The 19613-nt window shown below is 38.0% G+C and overlaps 1 long non-coding RNA gene across 1 annotated transcript; it reads left to right on the top strand.

Moving 5' to 3' along the window:
* Positions 1-2009: 2009 nt before the first annotated feature.
* Positions 2010-18689, top strand: LOC140843267 (uncharacterized). Its single transcript, XR_012120881.1, has 3 exons — positions 2010-2193; positions 16809-17756; positions 18620-18689. It is a non-coding gene; the product is annotated as an uncharacterized lncRNA (long non-coding RNA).
* The last annotated feature ends 924 nt before the right edge of the window (positions 18690-19613 follow it).

Below are 19613 nucleotides of genomic sequence, written 5' to 3'. Positions count from 1 at the left end.
GGAAAAATCTAAAGTTGGATCTGTAGCTCATACCCTACTCATGGATAAAATTTTAAATATTAATATTAAATATAAAAAAGGGAAACAAAACAAGTACTACAAAAAAGTATGGGAGGGTTTCTTTACATCCTTATGGGGATGGGAGAAAAAAGACAGCAGTCACAAGAGATTTGTATGACTATGTAAACATCAGAACTTCTGCATGAAAAGAGAAAAACTTCATATGCAAAGAGGAAAGATAGATGACAAGTTGGGAAAGATATTTGCAACTCATAACAACACAGGGTAAATTTCCCCAATACATAAAAAGCTCATAGAAATCAATAAGAAAAAAAAATCAACACCCTAAAAGAAATATGGGCAAAGTATCTAAAGAGAAGATTAATAGGATAAAAATACAGCAGACTCGAAAACATGAAAAAAATGTGACCTCATTTATAACAGAAATTTAAATTAAAATTGTACAGTGGTACTATTTTTACCTATCAGATTAGCAGAATTTCATATATTACCTGTGTTGGCAGGGTATGGGGAAACAGGTACTTTTGTACACTGTTGATAGAGTGTTGATTGGAGCAGGTCCTACAGAGGGCAATTTGACAATTTTCACTAAATTTATAAATGCAAATATAACTTTAAATCTAGAAATTTCACTTCTGAGACTGTATTTTTCATATATGTTTACCTACACAAAAAATGACAAATATACAAGGCTATTTGTTATAACAACTTAAATGTTCATCCATAGCAATTGATTAAATAAATTATGGTATATGCATATGATGAAATACTATACTATTTTAAAAAAAGAAGGAGGGGGAAGATCTCTGTTCTGAAATGGAAAGATATCCAAATATAGTGTTAAGTGAAAAATGTAGAACAGTGTGAATAGCATGCTACCCATTTGGGTATGCAAGAGGTAATGTAAGAATCTCTGTAAGTGTTGTCTAATATTTGCATAAAGAAATTCTGGAAAACTACAACAGAACCTAACAATAGTGGTTATTTGGGGAGAATTAAAAAGAAGTAGGTAGATAGATTTCAGGGTTAGAAGGGAAACTTTTCAAAGAAAATAATTAAATGAAACAGTTAAATAAAAATTAAATTAAATAATTACAAAACCAACTAAAACAAACAAATGAAAAAGTTGAGAGTGGAAAAAAATTATACCAGTACTGAGAGTAATTGCTGATTAGGGCTGGTATGCTACCAATGCAATGAGGAAAGAAGATTAAGAGCAGCGTTTTATAGGAACTGTTATTAATTTGGTCCATGTTTGTGGTATATCCCTTCATTTTTCATATAGCTATGCTGTATCTCTCCATTTCTGACTAAAAGATCTGGAAAATTAAAAATTGAAGAATGATCAGAGATATTTTGGTTAGCTTCAAAAACATTTTTTACCACTTGAACAAAAAGTCCTCCTTTGTAGTCAGCTCTAATCTTTAAAAAATCAGTTCCACATTCCCAGAGTAGAAACTGGCCCTAACACTGTCTTATCACCAAAAGAAAATAGGCCGACTCTTTATTCTGCTTCAGTTCTAACTTCAGATGTGCTATCTTTGGGTTAAACAGAACATCAGGTTAAAGTAGCAAAGCTTTGAGAATCAAAGAGTTGATGCTACAATTGTATAGTTAAAAACTATATTTATTCTAAATTGCAAAATGGTAGGTATTGTATGTAATGTTTAAGTTGCAGCAATTGTTCTAGTAATAAATGTAATATTCAGCAGCATTTTTCGTAGATTACTCAGTTCATCATTAGTGCCATTTTGCCTCTTCATAATAATGTGCACTTTCCTTTAGAAAGAGCTTGGTTATTTCTTTGGTTGGGCCTATTTGCTCCTTTTTTATGTGAGATTTTTCAATGCTATGAAATGATGCAGAGCAAAAAAGGTCCATCCACTTCACTTGTGTTGCCTCCTGCGTTACCTAAACCACAACAGAACAATGACAGACAACAGAGCCTTTCTCCTCTCTAACAATTCAGTCACCATGACAACCAGCAGAAGAACGTTGGGCCAGAAAAAAGCACTGAGCTTGAGGGACTAGACTAATCAAAAAATGGAATAACATGGCAACAATTACGCTGATGAGTGAGAGGGAAGCCGCAGATGCAGCCCGGGACCTACGGCACCGCAGGCTTACCGCAGTCGGCATTCTGTGTTTAGTGTCTTCTGGTTTTGAGAGCAGGTAAATAGACAAGATCGAATTGTGTAACAGAATGTCAGTGCTCTAGTTAAATAGAAAATTCCTTTCCTTTGGCTGTGCTACTTCAAGCGCATTGAAGAGGGTTTAGGGGAGATGAGGTTTTGAAGTGAAATGTGTAATAGATACAATATGAGTGCCACAAGGCAACATTATTTAGTTTAAAAAAGTAAACTTGGACATGTTCCCCCACCTTTTTTCAAATATATAGGCACAAATAAAGGGAGAATGCTGCTGGGTTAGTGGTCGACACTATCTTCAATCCTTCTTATCAGGAACATATATGACTCACTGTCTTAACATCCTTCTGGGGCATATTGATTCCTACTGTCAAAATCAAGCACCATGATTTTTGCAGTATCAGTTCTGATGTCCAGATCAAATGTAGCTAAAACGGGCATGATAGTTCTGTGGGTTAGATAACAGGAGGATGGGAGCATATCTGCTCCCTTCCTGCCTCACAACTGTCTCAGGTTACCCCTTCAGAATTCTCTCCATCCTTGAAGAGGTTCACATAATGTGTATGTGTATTTTTAAGTGGCATTTAGATGGGCATCACCTCTTGATTGCAGATAGAGTTGTTGGGTTGTAAATAGGTTTTACGTACTGACCTCTGCCTCAGTTTCTCTGGTTAGATTTTTCTCATAATTTTTGTACTTCTCTATGTGCTGTGCTTAATTTGGTAAATATTTTTAATGAATCAATTTTCTGGTTTCAATTTATCAAAGGCAAGTTTTACTACTCTTCCTCTAAACAGAAGAATTTTAATTAGAAGTATTTTATTAAATCATAAACAGGAACCAATAACCCCCTTTCAAAAAAAAAAGGTTTGAAACATTGTCATTTTGAAGAGAAATTGGAGGTGAGGAGGAAGAAAACCTAACTTTTGAAGTTGTCCCGCTTAAATTATTTGTGTTGGGCTGGGATTGTAAGGCTCCAGGCTACAGATTTTGAGCTAGAACTTCTTTACAGTCTTTATAGACTATAACATCTCCTGTTACCTATTCTATAACTTGGTATATTTTCTTAGTCTATTTATTTAGTGTTAGTGTATTTACTTAGTCTATTTCTTAGTATATTTTCTTCTGGGACTCAATTTACATATCTAAAATGGGCTGCCTTTTTTTTTACTCTGTACTATTTTTTTTTTTAAGTAGCTGGCTGAGAAGAGAGGAGGCAGTGTATTGAGTTTACTTTGAGCCTATAAGTAAACGCTTATTAATGATGAGAATTTTCTATACCAATGCAGGAGTTATTCTCTTTATTTTGGTCTTTGTGAAGCCGAAGTGTCTAGGTAGAAAATGTTCATTGGAAAGATGATTGTAGATTGTTTTTCCTGGGTTAATTTTCCTGTTGCTCAGGTAGGAGGAATAGCATAGTTAGAATGATTTTAGCCACTTTCAAAGTGTTCATTTAGTCATAGTTTACTTCTCAAAAAGAATTTGAGACAAATTACCGAAGAAGTGCAGCTCAATAAAACGGTCTCATTAAGAGAAGCTGAAAGTTACAAACAAATATGCAATGATAGCTGAAGAAAAATTTATATCAATAAATCCTCACACAAAAAAGGTGTCCCATTTCTAGATCTGTGCTTTCCAACAGGCAAAGAAAGAAACTACAAATTACAGATCCTCCTTGGCTAATCATTAAACTCATGTTAGTTCTTCAAGACAAATAACCTTTTTCTGTCCCTGAACTCCTGTAGGTGGAATGTGTCCTGGGCAGTGGCGTATGGGAGGCAGCCCGTGCGTTGTCACGGAGAAGCTGGCTTTGCAGAATTGGGGACAGCCCCTCTAGAGGAGGGTTGGTCCTCCTGCCTCTGGCTGATGCGCATTCTGAGCCAGGAGCAAAGTAGAGTCATTCTTTTTCCTCTGTAATCAGGGAGGGATCAGGAAAGAGGAAAGGGAAAAGAAACTCTTCTGGGCCTAAAGAAAAGATCCACATTCCCTGAAAGTAAGTCCAAACAGCTTATCTGGAAACCAGCATGTAGAGGTGGACTTGAATTTGCTAAAGAGGTTTTTTGGCCAAATCCTTCTTGCTTTAAAAGTAAAGAAAACAGCCAGTGAGTGACTGGGTGTTCAGCAGAGTCTCATCAGCTATGGTACAGCTCCCGTGAAGAAGGCCAAGTTGAGCTGCTGCCAGATTTCATGCCAAATTCACATGAAAAATGAGGATTTTCTATGAGATTATTGTGAAAAGGTGAGAAAACAACTAAATTGGCTTTGTAGGATATAAACAGTGATATCTTGAGTAGATCACACTTTACAAAAGCTAGATCTTATTTTAGACAATGTAAGCATGATCATTCTTTTTATACAGTCTCTGATATTTACTATACTGCAAAGAAAATCTGCTTATCTGTTTTAACACCCTTCTCTGAGTTGCCAGATAAAAGGCCACAGCAATCGGAATAAATTTATCTTTAAAATGTTTCTATTTTGCTTGGTGACAATGCCATTTCCACTGAGGACTTCTCTAGTATGTATTTTTTTTTCCTATGGATGAATCAGGAATCAAAAAGGACTTTCACTCTGCCTCAGGAGAACAATATGGGCATGCAAACACGGAGCCTGGCATTGCATTAAGCTCTGAAAATGCTTTAGGGAACCAGTGGTGCCGTGCACATGCATCAAAGCAAGAGTCTTTATATTCTAGGAAATTCATCACAGCATGACAATTTGTGCAGGGCTCCTGAATGTGGTTTGTTCCTTCTAGTTCTCCCTCTTTTATTTTCCTTCAGGGGCTTCAGACAGTCTGGAATAGGTCCTAAGGAGAGGAATTCACTGCGATTTCAGATTTAGGGAAAAAGCAGCCCACTGGCTTAGTTCACCTTCCTCTATCCCATGCCTCTATTGCAGGATAATGAGGCCTGCACTTATGTGGTGTCTACACTGTGCAGGCACCAGGTGAGTCACTTCACTCACATCATTGCCAACCCTCACTGCAGCTCTATCAAATCAAGTATTTTTGTCCTGCCTGAATTCATGTATTGATCTGGCACTCATTCAACACAGTTTTGTAGGACCTATGCTACAGGCTGGCAGACTTAGTTGTAGATGTTGAGGACCCAGCAATAGATAAGATATTCTCCCTGCACAGAAATGGGAAAACCAGTAAAAAAAAAAAAAAGGGACCTTGCTGAGGGAGGAGTAGAACCAGGATGTGAAGCCATTTGTATAACTCTGAAGCTCTTGTCATTTCCTCCACACCATGCTGCTTCACTTAACTAGCTCCTGTCTTCTAATTTGTGGGTTTCCTGAGGTTAAGTACATTGATTTGGAGCTCAAGGCAAAGCTGGCCACATTTTAGAAGGATGATCTTGGGGAAATTATTTAACCTCTCTAGCCTCAACAACTTTATCTGTAAAACAGGAATTCTAATACCAATCCCATAATTATACTCTGAAGCTTAAAGGAGATTTTGTGTATAAAGTCTTCAGCACTGTACCAGTACATAATAAGTGCTCAGTAAATGTAAAATATGATTATCACCTTTACTATGGCTTTCTTTTACAGAGCAACCTCTGGAGCTGTTTGCTTTCACCTAGAATTAAAGTCTCTTCCCTTCTTTCCGTGACTGGCTTTGACGGATGGCCTGTCAGAGTTTTTGTTCTGACCTAAGGTGACACTTGTCGTAATTTGCTGTTTACACTAGGGTTCTACAAGGACAAAGATAGAGAAATGTCTCAGTGCTCAGGAGCACATGTATGACCTGATATAATATTATCAGGAAGAGAAGCCCTAATAGAAGGACTCTGAGTGCTTGAGTTTCAGCATCTCTTGATTCCCAAGACTCACGGGAGTGAATTACGGCCCTCTATCTATGTCCATCTTCTGCTTTAGACTGGTGAATACATCAAGGAAATGACATGATTTAACTCATTTTCATCATCTTAGTGTCTGTCATAATGCTTAGCCTACAGTAAGTGCTCATTAAATATTATGGAATAAATGAAAAGTGACTACAAAAGTTCCATTTATTTGTTTGTTGCTTTAAAATGGATACATTTCTGGATTTCAAAAGGACCAGTAAAACATATGCCAAAATGTAATGTGGAACAATGGTTTTCTCTGGATACTGGGGTTTAGAGGTGATACTTTTCTTTGTGCTTTTAGAATTTGGTGGGTTAGTAATATTAAAGCAATTGAGATTATCAAGAAAAGATCTTTGGACTATATACTTATGGGGTAGAGGAGTTTGGTGTTTCTAGACCCAAAAAGGTGACATGATGAGAACTGGAGCCTCCAGAAATTCTGAGTGATGGTGGAATACAGCATCGTCCTTGCTCTCCTCTTCCCGTGCATTGAGCAGACCACAGTTAGTAAGCCTTTGTAGTTCAAATTATGTCACTCTTTCATGGAGCTCTCAGCTCTTTGAAGCTGCTGTTGCATTCAGCCTTCCAGTTAGGGGGCTAGCATGACCAATCCCACTGGACAGGGGTCAGAAAGATGATGCATTTGAACCCAGGTTTAAGGTACCATACTCTGCTCTCCTATAGTCTAACCTTCTATACCATCGCTCAGAGCCAGGATGCCTAAGTAAATATTTAGTTTACAAGCAATGTCATACATTAATGGCATTCTTCTTCTTTTCCTCCTTTGTGACTGACTGTCTCATAACTGGTTGTTTTCAGCAATGATCTACATACTCTTATCTCTTCATAATTATATGGGACATGAAGGTGTGTTTTGTAGACTCTAAGTTCTTTTGCTGCCAGAGTGGACTGAGATGTTGCTTTAAAGGTTATGAGTCACTGAAGAATGAGTTCAAGTCAATTCTTCCCCTTTTAACCCCACAGGTTATTTTGAAAAGTGGGCAGTCTCATTTGGATCTACACAAGTGTGCCCCTCGTGCAGGCTCAATGACAGGCCAGTAGGTTATTTGTCTTTTTGGAGATCACAGGCACAGGCTCACCCTCTTGGGCCACCACAAGGCTTTCTTTGACCAGAACTAACTGTTGAGAAGGCAGTACCCCAGTTTGGGAAGAAGTAAGTGGGTCTAACAGGTATGAGGAATTTATTGACTGAGTTAGTCTCAACTGGATTTTATATATCTCTTTTAAAATAATTATTAGTGGTAGCATGAACTAGATTCTCCCAAACATACAGTTTATTATTTGGCAGTAAGGCAGTAGGGGGAGATAAGTTAATCAAATAAGTCTCTGCTAATACGTGAGCCAACTAATGTATCATCTTTCCCAGGAGCATGCTTTTGCTTAGTTAGCTTGTGCCTGTTTCTAAGTTATCATTAGATCATCAAGGAGTGATGCTGAAAGTGGACTTCCAAGTCCCTGAAGGTATCTTTGGTCAGAAGGTATTTTGGGAGGCACTAATTCTCATCCTAGCAGGGACTTCCTAATATAGCTTCTTGCCTGACATCAGGAAATCATCTTTTCAGGCAGGCCTTCAAAAAGTCCAGAGTCAAGCCCCTTGTTACTTCAGATAACTTTAAAATACATTCTAGAAAGTGTTTTTTTCTTCTATTATGGGAATAATTGAGTTTGGTTACTTCATAGGCTCTTTGGAAGTTTTGGTAGTGTGATGAGTTGAAGGTGATCCCCCAAAGGTTTTATCTACTCAGAACTTCAGAATGTGACCTTACTTGGAATAAATGTCTTTGCAGAGTTATGGTAGGGACCTCAAAATAAGATTGTTCTGGGTTATCCAGGTGAGCCCTAAACTCAATGACAAGTGTCCTTATAAAAGACAGAAGAGGGGAAAACAGCAACACAGAGGATGCATGTGAAGACAGAGACAAGAGATTGGAGTTTTGTTGTGGCAAGCCAAGGAATGCCTGGAGCCACTAGAAACTGATAGAGGCAAGGAAGAATTCTCCCCTGGTTCCTTCATAGGAAGCCCAGCCCTGCTCATACCTTGATTTCAGGTTTCTGGCCTCCAGAAATCATTGAGTAAATAAATTTCTGTTGTTTGAAGCCACACAGCTTGTGGTAGTTTGTTAGGGCAGCCCTAGGAAACTAATGCAGGTACATGCTTTGAAGTTAATGACCACAAGCATTCAAAAGGGTGGCAGAATGATTTGTAAGTGTCTATCACGTAGCATCATTTTCTGAGGGGTCTGGATTTAATTGGTCTGCTAGGGTTATATCATATTATGTTGGCACCTGAGGAAACATAAGTATTTTTTAATCCACTCTGGAGAAGACCCAAAGTTATGCAGTTGGCATTTTTTTGGTAAAGGATTGATTATGAATGCAATACATTCTTTATGCATTTTTTAAATAAGTAAACAAATAGTTCCTAAGACCTGTTCACTGGGAGTTCAATTTCTTAAAGAACCTGAAACAAGGGACACCAAAGGTGTGAACAATAATTAACTCCTGATTGCAATGTACAGCCAAGAAGTCCTGTTATCAGTTCTCCAAATCTCTAAGAGATTAAACATTTGATTAAACATATTTCAGCAAAAGAAATTACTGAAATGACTTTGAAATATTTTAGTCATGTAGCTGTATATTTACCATCTATGCAATGAAATAGTATCCTGTACTCTGCTCATTTGTTTTTGTGCTTAAAGGAACTGGGCTTCTACATCTATTCATTCCACCCTTTATTGATCAACAAGGAAATGATTCAATTCAAGAAATATTTGGCCAGTGCCTACTATGTGCCCTGGACATTATTGGAACTAGGTGGGTTACAACAAAAGTGAAAGGCAAAGACTACAAGTGCTTCCAGGTTAATCAAGGAGGGAGATTGTATAAAACAATCCTTGTGTCAAAGACAACTGCGTTACCCAAGAGAGAGACCTGGAGAGACACCCAAATAAGTGTGGCTATATACTGCTGATTTTCCCTTTTCTCTGGCAGCTCCTTCCTGGTTTATTTACCAGGCCTCTAACTCCTCTATCAGTCATTAACTGGAGGTGTTCCACAGATTTGAGCAGAGACCTCTTTTCTTCTCCTTTTATCTCCCTGGGCAATGAAGTCCATAACCACTAATACTTCAGTTACTAACAAGATCCCCAAATATAGATCTTCTGCTCAGAGCTTTCTTCTGAGCACTGGATTGCTACATACAACTAGTTGATATCTTTTGTACATCTCAAAGTTACCTCACACTCAACTTGCCCAAACAAAACTCATGATCTTTGACCTATTGCCTCAGATCTGACCATTTTTCAGTGTTTCTGCATACCTAGGAATGACCAAGACAAAAAGTAAGGAGTTACTTTTGATAATTCCGTCTTCCATACCCTCACCTCTAAACCATCAATTCTGTCAATCTAAACAGAGTCCTATCAATTTTACCTTCTGAATTCTCAGATTCATTTGTTTTTCTTCATTTCTACAGTCACCTCTCTAATATGTTACAAGTTAATCCAGGAGTAGCTTCTCATCACCTTGCCATCTTATTGGCAAGAAGCAAATCACAGGTCCTGCCCACACTGAAGGGCAATAGATTAAAGGCACAGCACCAAGGAACCAAGGTTATGGAGCCATCTTAGAATTCTGCTTATCGTAGATCTCAATTCTAACTCACTTCCTCAGGAAAACCTGCCCCAACCCAAGAACTGGGTCTAGTTCCATTTGTACAGGCTCTCATACATTGTATACCTGTTCCTCATAATATTTATCATAATTATAATTTTAACTTAGTTATATTACTATTTGATTAATATCTATCTCCCCCATTTGTCAGCCTCATGAAGGGCTGTTTGTTCACTGTAGCACCAGGATTAAACATTGGAGAAGCTCAAAACTATTGTTAAATGAATGGACAGACAAGCCATGGAAGCTCTTTTTACTTTGTTGCCTTGATCTCTTATGCATAAATAAGAGAAATTCTAACATCTAGGCTGAGTACTTAATGGGTTGCATCCCACCCTTGCTGCAGGAATGCTGTCCACAATGGACCAATAGAAGTTTCGTTGGAAAAGAAAAAAAAAAGAGAGAGAGAGGCTAAGCTTTTCCCACTATCAGGGAAACAGGCAAATCATAATTTCTCAAAATCCTAACCACAATAAACATCCCAAACTGACAAAAATTTTAAAGGAAGTCAAGGATAGAGTGGTAAGCTGGAATTCCATTAAAAGTTACTGTAACTGATTTATTCTTGTCTTGTTTTTTGGGATTTCAGATTAGCTTGTGTTCAGGGGATCTATGCTAAACCACTGGCAGATGTAAATTGATACAACTGTGTGTCATATGGGAATTACGTATGGCCAGATTCACATTTGAGCAATTTTCGAACACAATCAAACATTTGCTTGGTTATCTGTGAAGTCCTGGATGCGTTTTTCCTTTCCTGAGAATAGTGTTCCCGTTGGTGGCACAATATCACAGGTTCTTCCTGACCTGCCTTGTGACAGTTGTTATAGCCGCCACCTCCGCTATCATCTCTGGCAATTACGTAGCAAGCCTGAAGCAAACACTTCAGGTGTGTTATTGCAATCCTGTAAATATGTAATGCCTACCCTATAATGATGGTTCTCAGATTTTAACTAGTGTCAGAGTCAGCTGGAGGGCTTTAAGACACAGATTGGTGAACCCTGCCCACAGATATTCTGATTGTGTAAATTTGGTGTGGGGCCTGAGAATTTGCATTTTTAGCAAGTTGCAAGGTATGAATATGATGCTGCTGGTCCAGGGAACACTTTCTAAGAACTTCTCTACTCCATGAGATAAGTATTGTCATTCCCCATTTTACTGATAGAGAAACTGAGGCTTAGAGAGGTAAGTAAGGTCACATGACCAGTAAGTTGTGCAGCCAGGATCCAAATCCAAGTCAGTTGGCCCAAAACCACTAGGTAATCAAACATTCTTCTAAGCCCACAATCAAAGGCCTGGGAATGTTGGCATAAGTCAATCTTCAGATAGCTTGAAACATTTTTGACCACATTGGTTTGGTTTAAGTAACTACTCATAGAGACACATTTTAAATGGTTATTTCATGAAGTTTCAGTACATCAGAATCTGAAATTATTTAAGAGTTTATAAAATGACGGTTTGAAAATCTTGATCAAGAAGCATAGAGGAATCCCAAAAGAATTTGAACAGGTTGACTCTGGAAGAAAATTTCCCATGGAAGATGAAAGTAGATTGGTTAAGATCAGACACGAGCCTAAGCCAAGTATTTTTCTTGATGGGTATGAGAAAGGTCTGGCTAGCAGAGAGGAACACTCAGCATCATTAGAGGAACACTCAGCGTCATTGTGTTCATCTCCCATGCAAACTCTGTACCTGTAAGCTTGCTGTTTTGAAGCAATAAAAACTGGCAGAGGTAATTTTCAGGTCTGGCTTAAGTATGACCTGTGCTGTCTATGTGTAGTCAGGGACCAGAAGCAGAACATCATTTCCATTCCCAGCTTTTCTCTGGTCCTCACCCCTGGTGCTGACTTTATCCCAGAGGCTTTCTTCCCTAATCATAACCAACAAAGTAGCAACTTTATCTTTCTTCAAATAATGTCTTCACATGATTCTCCCCAACTTGTGAGTTTACAGAGGTATATTCTAGATTTATCAGAACATAATCCCATTTTTTTTCTGTCCCTCATCTCACCAGTCTTACTTTTCATTATTCCTTAATGAAATTTTCGCTCCAATAAGCAAACCTCCTTTTCCCAAGCCTTTACACATTTACTCCTGCTTCTCTTTTTTTTTTAACCTCTTCTGCTCATCATATACTACAATTCTCTACCTTCAAATCCAACTCTTAATCCCCTTCCCCAAGGCAATATTTCATGATTGATTTCATCTAACTCTGGTATTGCTTATTGGCCTAACTGGACAAAGTTAATACTAAATTAGTTTATATATGTTGAAAAGTCACTCTGTATAAATATTCTTCAGCCATTCAATCAGGGTTTTCTGTCTCTCCAAACAGACCACAAGCTCTTTGAGAGCAGAGATTGTCTTTGTTTCTTTTGCTGCATGCCCTCTGAACCTCATTTTTCAACATTCATTCCTCATAGTTTCATCAGCACTTCATATACTCCAGGCAGTGCTCCTTCCTTGTTGCTCTCCAGAGAAGCGTGGTTGCTTTCATAAGCCCTGCACTGCCCAAGAGCCTTCTAATCTGGAGCTTTGGACTCAGTGTGGGTAGTTGTAAATTCCTTCCTTTCACTTGTTCGGGAAGTCTGAAATATAGGGCAGGAAAAGAGAGAAGAAGAGGCTTTCTGGGAAATAAGCGTTTTTGTAGTGAGAGGATCAAGTAAGGGGAATCTTGTTGAGGAAGTTGAGTTGAACTCTGCATAACATTTCCTATCAGGGGTCCTTTTAGCAAATATTAAGGAAAGGGCTCACTGGCAACAGTTTTGCCTAAAGCAGAGGCAGACCCATTGTATAGGCAGAAGTAAGTAAGTAATAGAAATCTAAAGAGTCGCTTTCTGAATTCATCTGACTTGGGAGTTTGATAACTTCGAGTAGCATCTCTGTTCCTGATCTCTCTCATTTTTTAAAAAGTAGGTATTAGAATTGACACATTAGTGAACCTAAACAATTCATAAATTAAAAGTAAGTTCCTTGAACAATTATAACACTATATATAGACATTGACATTGTCCATGCAAGTCTGTATTTATGACATTGTATAGAATGGTTATAAAGGCAAACAATTCAAATCTTGGTTAGAAGTTATTTATATGCCCTGGAGCTTGTATATATGTTAAGACCAAGCTATAGAAAATGGGAGTATAACAGAATTCTGTATTTTTGCTTATTCTAAACAATTTTTTCCTGCAACCATAAAGGCAAACCATCCTAGTAGTAGAGTGCCAATCACTGCGGCAGTTTCAGCTCATTGTTGATTTGTCCTGCTCTGTGGCTAGAACAGTCAGATTACCTCATCCACCTGAGAGTGACAGGAGGGGCCAGAGTTCCTGGGCTTCATTGGGTTTCTCCTCAACAAAGGGGACAAACACAGAGATCACTGGGAGGTGTCTTAGTAGTCAGAGCTGAGCAGTCAGCAACCCTCAGGGCTGAACATCAGCTACTGGAAGATAACTTTATAAAGAGTGAAGTAGACAATCTCTTTGAAATGCTTTCTTGGTGTTCATCTTTTTCATTCCTTTCTTCTTCTCTATGACTTTATAAAGAGAAGTAGAAAATCTATCTGAAATGTTTTCTCAGTGTCCTTTTTCCTTTCTTTCCTTTTGGTTTTCTGCTCTTCTGTCCACTGCCAACGTCACCCTCCTCACCTTTGTTTCACTGGCTCCAAACCATGCCAATGCACACACTCATGTCTCCTGCCCTCATTCCATTTCAGCTAGAGGAGTGTTCTCAATATTAACACTTCCCTTTCCTAGAATCCTTCATATGACCCAACTGACAGGCAGTTCTTCTGGGGTTGTCCCCTCCTTCCCTTCCAAGACTGAGGGGAGAAGGCAAAACCCGGTGCTAACAGAGGTGAGGTGGGGCACCCCAGGGAGTTAAGGGCTAAGGGATGTGACAGCCTCACTTTACCCTTATGGCCTTCAAGCAATGCAGAATGTAACTAAGCTCCCCACCCCCTAAAGAACTATACTGCAAAGATCCATGGTTAATCGTTATTTCAAATAAAATCTATGGGGATGGTGCAATATTTACTTGGTAATCTTGAAAAGAAATGGCATTAGCCACAAAGCTAACCTTGTTCATCTTTGACATGCACAAACAATATAGAAAGTAAAACTTAAGTTGCTCACTTTTAATAAATTCTAAGCATGCCCCATCGTGTTTGCTGTAAATTTTTTAGGTACATTAAGAGGAGAGGAATATATTGTCATTAAAATTACTGAATTTTTTTAAGAACTTCAGGTTGAAAACTAATCTGTGGGGATTGGGGCAGGGATTAATTAGGAAGGAACATGAGGAAAATTTCTGCAGTAAGGGTACTTATTTCTTGATACGGGTTTGAATTACACAGATGTCTGCATTTGTTAGAACTTGGTGCATGTACATTTAAGATTTTTGCATTTCATGGAATATAAATTTTACTTCAAAAGGAAAAAACATAAATATTGAATGCATGCGGAAGTATTTAGATGGAAGTGTACTAGTACCTGCAGTTTACTTTGAAATGCTTCAAAAAGGAAAAAAAAAGTGCAGTAGACTCATAGACACTGAGAAGGGACTAGTGGTTACCGTTGGGGAGGGTGCATGGGGAGGAAGAAGGTTATTAGGGGCACTATAATTCACAGTCACAACATAGGTAGGTCACTGGGACAGTAGTACAGCACGGAGAATACAATTAATGACTCCATAAAAATCTTACCACGTTGATAGACAGTGACCGTAGTGGAGGGGGTGAGGTCTTGATAGTATGGGTCAATGTTGAACCACTGTTTTATGGATGTGAAACCATCATAAGATTGTATATCAATGATACTTTAACTTAAAAATAAATGCCTCAAAAAGATAAACTGGATTGAAGAATGGATAATAAATTGATGCATGATAAGGAAAGAATAAAAATATGTTAGTGGTAAAATCTGGATGGTGTATAAATGAGTGTCCATTAAAAAATTTTTTAGACTTTGTTTTATATTTGAACATTTTAGTAATGTTGGAAAAATTGTTGAAATAACTTTACAGCATCCATTAGCCAACTGCTCTCATTTCGGAATATCCAAGTTATTCTGATTAATGAACAAACTAACATTATTATACAGCTTATTAATGCTGTATTTAAGAAACATTTTTAATGTTGTGTTTAAGAAACATCACCTGGCCCTGTGTAGCCTCTAGATAAAATAATTCTTTATGGAAATGGTGCCTTTCTTCCATTATACATACATTGATAGAAAACACTAGTTTGAGGTGGGGGAAAGCAACATTTAATCGTCCACAATACTGACATACATTTTCTTATAATGTATATAAGAAATTATCTCTATTAATTATCTCTATTAATCATGTATAATTTTATATTTTTAAGATATTTCTGTGATTTTTCTCCTATATAATACGAAAAAATTTAAAGGAAGTGACATTTGAACTAGGCCTTGAGGGATGAACAGGTGTTCAACCAGCATCAAAAGAGGAAAAGAGAATGGCCAGTTTCATTTATGTATCTCCCATAATACCCAGCAGAGTAAATGTGGAGTGAATGTTTAGTCCAAATTACAAAAGTTCAAAGGTCAAGTTCCTAAATAAATTGAAAATGCACTAACCTGATTAGAAACAAACTCATTTACTTGGTGATCAAATTTCAGTGTAAGGAATTCTGAAACAGTGAGAAACCTTGGAGGTTTTTCCAAGATATGTGATGGTCCTTGGAGAAATGAGACCCTCTATCAGTAAACTAAATATTGTAGTTTGCTTGATTTTCTTAAAATAAATATTTCATATTTAATCCACCCAAATAAAGTGGTATCCTGGGGAGACCTTGGTGCTGGAAGCCTTGGCAAACTTTTGGGACCCCTTTCTTGGAATGGTATTCAAAGCCTACAGCACTTTCTTTTGAATATCTTTAGAGAAAATTTAATTTCTGAACTAAGAAATTTATGCAGAGGTCAGCAAATTGAGTAGGACTAATTTTGGCAAGGTGTACAGCTGTAAACTGATCCTGATTTCCTTGATAGAAATTTGTTTTCCAAATTACCAAAGAAGAATCTTAAAAACAGGGTTAGCATCACCAGAATACATATTTTTTTATATATATATTCTCCTGTGGTGACTACTTTAAAGTGCAAAGCTTAGACAGAAATATAGCCACACTAGAAGCATAAAAAGCATAAGCGCATCTCCCCACTGGCCAACATGGACTCAGAGAAGCAGTGATAACTGTACCTACAACCCCATTGTCCTCTCTAAAGCACTGCCTTCTGAGGCAGTTTGCAGTGGGTTCCATGCCTTCCTTAGTTCCAGTTTCTACAAAAGCAGTTCCTCAAATGTGGCTGCTTCACATTTACCTTGTGGAAGAGCTCCGGGGGAGGCAAGCTGAGCCCTGTGGGAATATTAGAAATGCCCCAGAATTAAGCAAGAAAGAAAGCAACCATTCACCCTGTGGCCCAGGTATTCTCCCAGATCCAGCTGCTGCAGAAAAGCAGGCTGGCAATGGTTCTCAGGTGCTGAGAGATAAATGTGGAAAATGGAATCAGCCTGAATCATCTGTGCTAAACCGAAGCCTGAAGTAGTGGCAGGAGTGTATTGCGCAGGGAGGCTTGAGAGCAAAACGATGTGTAGGATGAGTCACGGCCAGCACATTGAAAATACAAGAGGGCGTGAGGGCCGGTGGGTGGGGAGAGGCAGAACTCGTGTTCTGTGGGTAATATGTCAGGTAACAAGAGAATAGGAGGAAATCAGGGGCCTTGAGCCCTCATGAATTCTCCCCTGCTATCTAAGACACTCCACTGTTATGAAATAACATTTCTCAGGGTCTAATTGCCTTGTGTTTGGGCACTTACATTTATTTTTATTTTTGATTTCTCCAGGTTTATTCTTCTCCGTTAGTGACTGTTTCCCATCTGCCTCTTCAGACACAGCAATTTATTTAGTGCCTCATGTTTAAGTGACATCTTATCACCTTCTATTTTTCAGACAAATATCATGGCATCCTAGATACCTTGAAACACCACCACCATCATCTATTTACTGCCGCATCCTCTTGTAACCAAAAATTTGTAAAAGAAATTCTAATGCTCAATTTTTTTTTTCTTTGCAGGGTCAGCAAAGTCATTGCATTTAAAACACCAAAATTTTAGTGTATAAACGCCAAAGTAATTTGCCCTATTCCTGCCACCCTTTTCAAGGGAATTCTCCTTTTCCTTATTCTTTCCCTTTCCTTGAGGATATTGTTCCTTGCACAGAGGCTGGTGGACATTAAGTGCTTGATAAATGTGCCATGAAACAATTGTCACTTGATAACAGAAATCTTTAACCACCATGCTTCTAAAGGCATGCAGATAGATGGCTTTTCTCAAGTCCCTTTAGTTGGTAGGCCTTGACCCTTTAAGACGTGCATTCAGAGAACTTTCAAAAAAGTGATACTGTAATCCACTGTCAGCATCGTGGGAAGTGAGTTGTGGGTATATGTAGATAGATGGTATATGTAAGTGTGTGTGTGTGTTCCACCACATACACACGCATAAATCTAACCATACCTCACATTACTTGATATTTAACACAGATTCTCTTATAATCAATATACAGCATCCATGTTTCATGAAGAATTGAATGCCTTTTCATTCATGAGTATAATTGCAACTCGTGGACAAGATGTGTTCATGGATTGTTTAGGTCTGGAAGTAGGGTGATCTCTAGTAGGCCCTCAAGTTATGGATAAGGAAGCTCAGGCCCAGTAAACATCTATGGACTCCTAAATCCACAAAGGAGGCCAAATGCAAAAGAGAAGCCAGACTTGTGGATTCCCACACCAGTCCAGCCATCTTGGAGCCACTCACCCATTATGGGGTGTTGTCACACTGCTGACAGCAGTCCACCTGGGAAAGAGGATAATCTGTGGACAAGAGGACTTACTGACTTAAAGGACTGAGAAAAAATAAATAAAAAGATAAAAAGACAATTACCAGAAATATTTTTACTTTTCAATTATAATCAAGGATATTTGCCAGGAGCACTATCTGTGAAGACTACACTTATCTCTAAACAGGTGTGTTTTGTTTTGCCTTTTAGATGAATTAATAATTTGGTATTTGTCGGGGTTAATTAAGGGTTCTCTTAGTAAATGTGTTCATCTGTGTTAAGTCTATGTTAGTCACTAGCTCACACAGGGAACAAGGACATGGATTTAGTAAGCATACAAGAATTAGGGATAGAACTTAGAAAGGAAAATAAGTTTTAAAAAATATATCCATTAGCATGAGAAAAGAGCAATTGACTTCACAATTATTGGTTTCAAAGAATAACTTATTCTTAAAAACATTTTCCTATTTTTATTTTTAATTATTTTTTTATAAATTCTCCCATGGGTAAACAATATTGTTTTCATTTCTGTTGCTGTTATCAAATATTATGGCTGACCAGTTGGTGGAGCAATTATATTTCCATAGCTCTTAGTGCATATTTTGTTTAGGTAATAATAACTTAATTAGAGCCAAGAAAGAGACTATTAATATCCTAAGTACTAACCAAATTTTTTATTTATTTATTTATTTTTATTCCACCCTATAGTCTTTGTAGTCCTTTTGCCCAGACGCTTGACTAGTCAGTCAGCCAGCGCTTTGTCCCAAGCAACCACACCCGAGAGACCCCTTGGTGCCCCAACATGCCGTGGGTTCCACGTTCAAAAAGACCCAACATATTTGAGCTCAAACATGCCAGCAACCCAATTCTGGAAGACCATCTGAGGATCTCTTCTCTGGGGTCAGTCCTATAAGCAAGGACTGTGGAGTAGGGACTAGTAACCAAACTGATCACAAATGTTCAGGAGAAATGACAGACAAAATCACTTTTAACAACATCCAGCCCATTGAAGACAATGTGTAATTAAAGTGTTAATTCCACTCCTGCCAGCTGGAGAGTCTCCTTTTAACCTACCTCCAAAAGATGGGCCCTCTGCGCAAAGTCCCAGTTACAGGTGAGCATGAGGAGGGAAAGGGAAAGGTCAGCCTTAGTGTTCCAGCTCCTGGCAGCATGAGGTTAATGCAATACAGGTTTCAGTGTATTTATTAGCCTCTTTGGCTTAAGCAGCTGTCCTAAAGAGACAGCCTCTGGAAGAGCAATTTGCTCAATCCAGATTTCCTCCTAAAGAATGGTTAACCGAATGTTTGCCAATCCAGTGTTCAAGTCCCCCCAAATCATTGTAGCTACTTATGGTACTTAGAAAATGTAACCTTCACCCTTGACATAGTCAAATGAAAAATATAGGAACAGTATAATTATTATTATGTGGAAGAAATCCGGTGAATAGACAAAAGACTATAAGGAAATATGAAATGTTAGCAATGGTTGCACTTGCATGAGATTCTGGGTGATTTTTGTTTTTTTCAGTTTGCTGAAATAAATCCTTTACTTTAAAAAAAAACTATTTTAAAATGCTATTCAAAAAGTAGGAAAAAGGAAGATAGTGCCAGTGAACTTAAAAGAATGATTATGTGTATATAAATATAAATGAAATAGTATATCTTAAAGCTATCTGTATATATCCTTGTCACAGAGACGAGGCAGTATAGAGGCTAGGCACCTGCTCTTAGCTGAAATCAAGGACTGACTGGCATGTATTGAAAAAATATGTTGCCTGGCAAGCAAATAAGAAAAGTGGGCTGACTGACATAGGTTAGGCTGGATTGAAGGTTTTATTTTCTAAGATACAAGTTTCTTGCAGACATGTGTTTTTAAAGCCAGCTTTAAGAGAAATATTTAATAAGTACCTATGATATGCCAATTACTGTTCTACACAGTAAAGTTAAAGCAGTAAATAAAATAGAGATTTTTGCTCTCTTGGAGTTTATATTTTAGATTGAGGAGACTGAGCATAAACACAGAAACATAACTAATGTTTTAGATG

The sequence above is a fragment of the Manis javanica genome, chromosome 8 (genome assembly GCF_040802235.1).
Source record: "Manis javanica isolate MJ-LG chromosome 8, MJ_LKY, whole genome shotgun sequence".
In the NCBI taxonomy this organism is placed as follows: Eukaryota; Metazoa; Chordata; class Mammalia; order Pholidota; family Manidae; genus Manis; species Manis javanica.
This window is presented reverse-complemented; position numbering and strand designations above follow the sequence as displayed.